This window comes from Triticum urartu, chromosome 7 (assembly GCF_003073215.2).
Source record: "Triticum urartu cultivar G1812 chromosome 7, Tu2.1, whole genome shotgun sequence".
NCBI lineage: Eukaryota > Viridiplantae > Streptophyta > Magnoliopsida > Poales > Poaceae > Triticum > Triticum urartu.
In genome coordinates this window covers 650,466,971-650,473,137 of record NC_053028.1, presented here as the reverse complement: position 1 = coordinate 650,473,137, position 6,167 = coordinate 650,466,971, and the positions used below count along the sequence as shown (strand labels likewise).

The following is a 6,167-nucleotide window of genomic DNA, read 5'->3' as shown; positions in this document are numbered from 1 at the left end:
GACAGGAATCGAAGTAAGGAAAGGAGATGAACCCGCAGGCAGCGGGCGAGGCTAGAAGCGCGTGGGCACGGCCAACGGCGCGTGGGCGGCGCTTGTTCCCTCAGGCCGTAGGCAGCCCGCTGGTGTGGGAGGGGCAGCGGCGCGTATGGTATGGGCGGCTCACGCGGAGGCCCAGGCGGCGGCGGCACGCACCAACAGTCGATGTTGTATAGCGCCCAGAAAAGATTGGTCGCCCCGCCGTCGTGCAGGATGCCAGGGGCGTGAGACGGCAGTGCGAAGCAGCTCCCCGGCAACGGCTTTTCTCGATGGAGCAGCTAGAACGGCGCAGCTCGATCAGGGCGTCCGAGGCAAGAGGCAGACCGGAGGAAACCTGGTAGGGTGGGGACGGCGATGCAGGATCTCGCTCGCCAGAGCAACAGCGACATCGACTGGACGCAGCTCCTGCCCCGTACGGGCCCTTGGTGGCGGCGACGGAGCCCCACTTTGCGGCCGCTCCCCGGGCGATCCCTAGTCCCTGTGCGGGTCCATTGATTGCATGCCCAGCGGCGTATTTATAGCCGGGCAATGGCTCCAGAAATTTCGCAGCAAGCTGCGTCGAGAAACATCGAGGACTTACGATTTTAGCGGCGATGGACTTTCATAGCACACGCAAATCTGCATGCAAACACGTCGTCCCATCACGTGTCCGGTTCACATGCAGTAGCCGAACAAATTAGGATCTCAACCAAGAAGGCAGTGCATGCAGCCGCAACTCTAGAATGAAGTAGCACATGCACGAAACGAACACGTCCACCCATGACAGGATCATGGGCAAAATCGCTAGGCACACCCAACGCAAAGCAAATCAGTTCAAAAAATTTATGCTGGGAAACTAAATACACAGTGAATTTGTACACCTCCCTATCCCAAATTAATACACGTGCCCACGAGCCACACACTTTGAAGTTGCTATCATCCAAGTGGTAAGCCGTGGGGGCGTAAACCTTGCCTGCAATAAAGGCTTGGGTTCTAGCAGCAACAAAACGAAGGGAAGCGAGCTGTCGTTCGTAGTAGTACGACGACTAGTAGCATTAGCAGGAGCAGCGACATCGGTAAGCCTGTTTGTAGTAGTATTAGCAGCATTAAGCAAGGGAGCAGCAACAGCGGCAAGCCTGGCCATGCGAACATGCTCTGGGTGGTCCTTTTTTTAGTCGTGCTTGGTGATTCTCAAAAAACAAAAATGACGCTGGGCTGGACAACAACAAAAATGGAAAACAACAAACAAGTGCTAAAAAAATCAACTAAGATGATGTCATATTAGATGTGAGGTATTATCTCACATCTAGATGTGACATAGACAGACCTATAGGTATATATAGATAGATGTCCTTGCGCTAAAACACTCGTTTCGTTCTGGTGAACCTAGCCCGGAGGTATTTCTCGGGCACTGCCCTTGGCAGGCCTCCAGGACCCTATGGAGTTGATCACGTAGACCTCACATCCGATGTTACTAGAGCCACAGTAGTAGATGTGCACAACTTTGTACTTCTTGGTGCGTGTGTCGTAGCCGAGCCCTAGGCTTTCGTAATACAGGCCATACGAGATATAGGCCATGTACCGGGTCTGGAAGCGCCGCCATTTGGCCGGTGGACGGGTTAAACACGTAGCGCGTCCCTGTGGAGACTGCATCAATGATGACAACGCCACGACACTGTTGCGTCAAGAGGCGTGGGACGAAGTTAGTCGGACTGATACAACGTGTAACATTGCATGGACAGGGCTCGCGTGTGCGGGCGCGGGGGACCTGCATGAGCGTGGTGCTGTCAGGGTGGGCCGGCGACCACGCCTGGATCTTCGGACGTCCATTGTTGCATGAGCTTGATTCCTGCAGGAGGAGGACCCTAGGGCCGCCTTGGCCGTTGGCTAGGCGAAGGTGGAGGTCTGCGAAGTCATCGGAGGCGAGCGTGGCGGCCCAGGCGCGAGAGAGGCAGCGGCACCTGTGCACGGACTTGGCCGGCAACCGCGCTAAGATGTCCTCGATGACATGGTCTGGGAGGATAGGGCTTAGCCCCGCGTCCAGCCCCGCCATGGGTGGGCCTCGCTGTCGGCATGTTGCTGGCCGGCCGGCGGCGTGTGGGTGTGAATTTAGAACAAATCGATCAACGTGTTGAGCCCGTACCTATGAGCACTTGTTCTCGGATCGTACTCCTACACGGTCTACTTGTCCGTGTAGGTTTCCTCGATCGAGTCCTCCAGATAAATACATGCACGGACGTGTGTTTTCTCTTGCGATCGAAAGTCGCTCTCTACGCGCACACGTGCCGAGTACTCTGTGTTCCACAAATCGAATCAAGCACAGGCAAAACAAGAGCCATGGGTAACGCCCAAGTCGGACCGACCAGGAACCTCGCCGATGCCGCGCGCTCCGTGCGGACGTTCAAGATCGACGGCTTCAGCTCGACTCCCACGGCCCCGGCCACGGTAGCCAGCGGTCACGACGAGTGCATCGTGGTATGGTCCAGGTGGAGCGTCGGCTGGCACGAGTGGGAGATCCGCTGCTACCCTGCGTCCTCGGTGTGCAGCATGTGGATGTCGCTCAAGCTCGTGCTCCTCGCCCATCCCGCCGCCACCGGAGACGTCGTCACTGCGCGCCTAGACTGCTGGCTCGTCGATCCCGCGGGTTTGGCCGAGCAGTCGGAGCCCAGGACGGTGTCCGCAGCCTTCCCGCGCCACTGCGGCGGCGAGTCGGCGCCGCTCGTGCTGGCGCACAGGCGCGACCTCGAGATCTCCGGCTACCTCCGGGGCGACGGCACCCTCACCGTGAAATGCGCCGTCACGGTGCTCCGGGAACAGCGCCCAGGCGTGGACGTGCCCGCGTCGCTTCCTGTGCCGGCCTCAGACCTGGACCGGCACCTAGGGGAGCTCCTGCGGAGCGGGACGGGATCCGACATCACGTTCGTTGTCTCCGGCGAAACGTTTGCCGCGCAGCGCACAAGGTCGTCCTGGCCGCGAGGTCACCGCTCTTCATGGCCGAGTTCTTCGGGGACGCGAGCGACAAGAAGTGCGCGCGGCGCCTGGAGGTCCACGGCATGGAGGCGGCGGAGTTCAAGGCCATGCTGCACTTCATCTACACCGACACGACACCGGAGCTCGACCGACACGACGGTGAGGAGTCGGTGGCGTTGACCTGTGGCCTCCTCGCGGCCGCGGACAGGTATGGGTTGGAAAGGCTCAAGCTGATCTGCTCGCAGAAGATCTCTGCTAGCGTTAGCGTCGGGACGGCGGCCACGATTCTGAATCTGGCGGAGCTGAACAACTGCCCACGGCTCAAGCCGAGGTGCGTTCGCAAACCTCTTTTTACAGGTGCAGGGATGTACCGGTGCTAAATCCATCCTTAAATTCTTTGAGATTGGTGCACGCTGTCTACATGCATACTAGTATTTCTTTGTATTCTCTTCAACATCATCATGTATGAAACATCTTGTCAACTCTTGTCAGCACTTTTTGTCAGTATGATGCATGCATGGCTCAGACATACTCTCCTCCTCTGGCCCCCATAACAAAGGTACCCATTTAAATTTCATTTGACATTTTTAACCGTTAATATCTTTTAAACTAAAATTACATATGTGAAATATTTTATATATTTAATCTCCGGGTGTCAAGACCTTTAGAACAAGATCAATTTTGGATAGATTTCAAATACATTTAATTTCAACATTTCAGTTAACTTATTTCACTCTATATATTCTGTGTGAAACTGCTTATTTCAGTATTCGAAATTTATTTCACTCTATATATGGAACATATGAAACATGTTATTTCACTCTGTGTGAAACTGCTTATGTCAGTCAGATTTAAAAATAACATGTTTCACACATTTCAAAAAGTAGCTATTTTCATAGATCTCACTTAGTTCAAAAATCTAATTTCACTAATTTCATAGATTTTAATTACTGCAGAGAAATATGTGTTTGAATGATATTTTTTATATGAGTGAAATAGTTTTTTAATTGAAATATTATTTTTGTGAAAAATCCTTATTTATTTCTGTATATTGTAAGTGTAATGTGTTTTCTGAAACTAGTGAAATGAGCGGAATCTATCTTTTGTAATGAGTAAAATTACTTTTTGAAACAGGTGAAATATAGTATTTCAATTGACTGAATGTAATGTGTTTTCTGAAATAAGTGAAATTAGTTTCTTGAAACGAGTGAAACAAAGTTTGAAAATATTTTTTTTGTGATGTGTGAAATAAGTTTTTTAAACGAGTGGAATATAGTACTTCAAATGAGTGAATCTAATGTGTTCTCTGAAATGAGTGAAGTAAGTTTTTTCAACTGAGTGAAATCAGTTATTTGAAATAAATGAAATATTAGTTTGAAATAATAAAATAAATTTGTAAATGAGTGAAATCCGTATTTCAAATTAGTGAAATAATTTTTTTGGAATGAGTAAACTCTGTTTATTGAAATGAGTAAAATCCTATTTTTTGTAATGTGAAATTAATTGAACCAGTAAAAATTCAATCTAGCCAAATTGTATCCAAGACCGGTCTTGTTTTAAAGGTCTCATCACCCTGAATTCAAATGTACAAAAAAATTCATTAATGAAAATTTGGTTCATAAGCTGTTAACCATTCAAAATATGATCAGCAAATAAAATGCAACTACTTTGTTTGGGGGAGAGAACCCATGCGCCGTCCTTTTCCACCAAGTCACATCTAAAGCTGCCACGCATCTGACATGCACAGATGTATTCCTTTGTCTACTGCTTGTATTGCATAGTAAATTATTTTTACTTTATACACAAAAAGTTGGCACGAATCTCAAAAAAAGCAATTGAACGGCAGATTCTCCACCGGTAGCTCCCGGCTCCGGTAAAAAAACTTAGTCGGAGGTGCGTTGAGTTCATCGTTCAAACGCCGGCGATTCTTGGTGCCGTGTTAGCGACGGAGGGCTACAAGCAGCTGGAGGCGACCTGCCCTCGGGTGCTGGCTGACCTTCTCAAGGCTGCACGCGGGAGGAAGAATTGATGCATAGCTGGTGTTATGTGTAGTCTAGTACGGAGTAGCACTTAGTTAATTTGTGTCCTGTCATATTGTTCTAGTGCGTTACTCCTATAAGGCCTTAGCATGATAGATTTTTTGACTGTCTACTCTAATAAGTTATGTCCAACTCCGATGAGAGAGGGACGGTGATGACGGCGTGCCTTCAGCTTGCTTCAGTGCGTGCAGTCGTCACTAGGTGGTCTATAAATCTGGATGTAATTTTCATTATTTCCGGTTTTCAGTGTACTGTCATGATTGAAGAAGAATAAATTGACAGTTTCCCGCAAAAAAGAAACTCAGATAGCCAATTCCATGCTGCGAATGAAAGTGCAGACTAGTTTTGCGGTGTTATAATTGTTGCATGGAAGATATTTTATTCATAAGATCATTTGATTCTATCTTCCGAAGTTTCCTGGTTGTAGGGAAATGTTCGAATATGCAGGTTGGTGTTGGTTTTAATCCCACGTCGGCTGTGAGATAATCAAGGGAGACAAAACACGACATATAAAGATGGGGTGTCTCCTTTTAACAGGCTAGTCTTTTGAGGGAGAGGGCCTAGGCCTCTCATAAGTCGGTGTTGCTCTTAGGTTGGGGCTAATGGACACATGTGGATCAGAAACGAAGATGTTAGCAGACTCGGGATTGTGTAACAGTTTGGATGAAATTTTGTGCATCATTCAGGTTTTCATGGGTCATTGGGCCCCCCTAAACGTCTGTGAGCTTGTCCGGGTGTGACCCTGGAAGGCGCTGGATGGCCTCTCATATTGCCTGCTGGGCAACCACACACCGCAAATCTAAAGTCTTAAATTCATGCAATCCATACATGTAGATCATATAGCACAGTTTCATCATAATTCAACAATTCAACAGTGTAACAAAGCAAAATAAATCATAGTTCAATAATTCGGACATGCCAAAAAAACTCAAGTCCGAGCCATGTCTGCCCAATGTGATGATCACTCATCATACGCCATCTGTGCCACCTGCTTTGTTGCGGCAACGGCCCGTTCGGCTTCCACTGTTGACACCGCCGCTCTTCCCGCCTCGTACTCCCTACGTTCGTTAATCTCCTTCTTCCTACCCTTAAGCCACTTCTTTGCTTCCGCATCCAAGAGTCTTCATCCGCGAACATTATCCT

At 49.1% G+C, this 6,167-nt stretch overlaps 1 pseudogene; it reads left to right on the top strand.

The window, feature by feature from the left end:
• Nucleotides 1-2,352: 2,352 nt before the first annotated feature.
• On the top strand, nt 2,353-5,014 carry LOC125519293 (annotated as a pseudogene).
• Nucleotides 5,015-6,167: the final 1,153 nt, after the last annotated feature.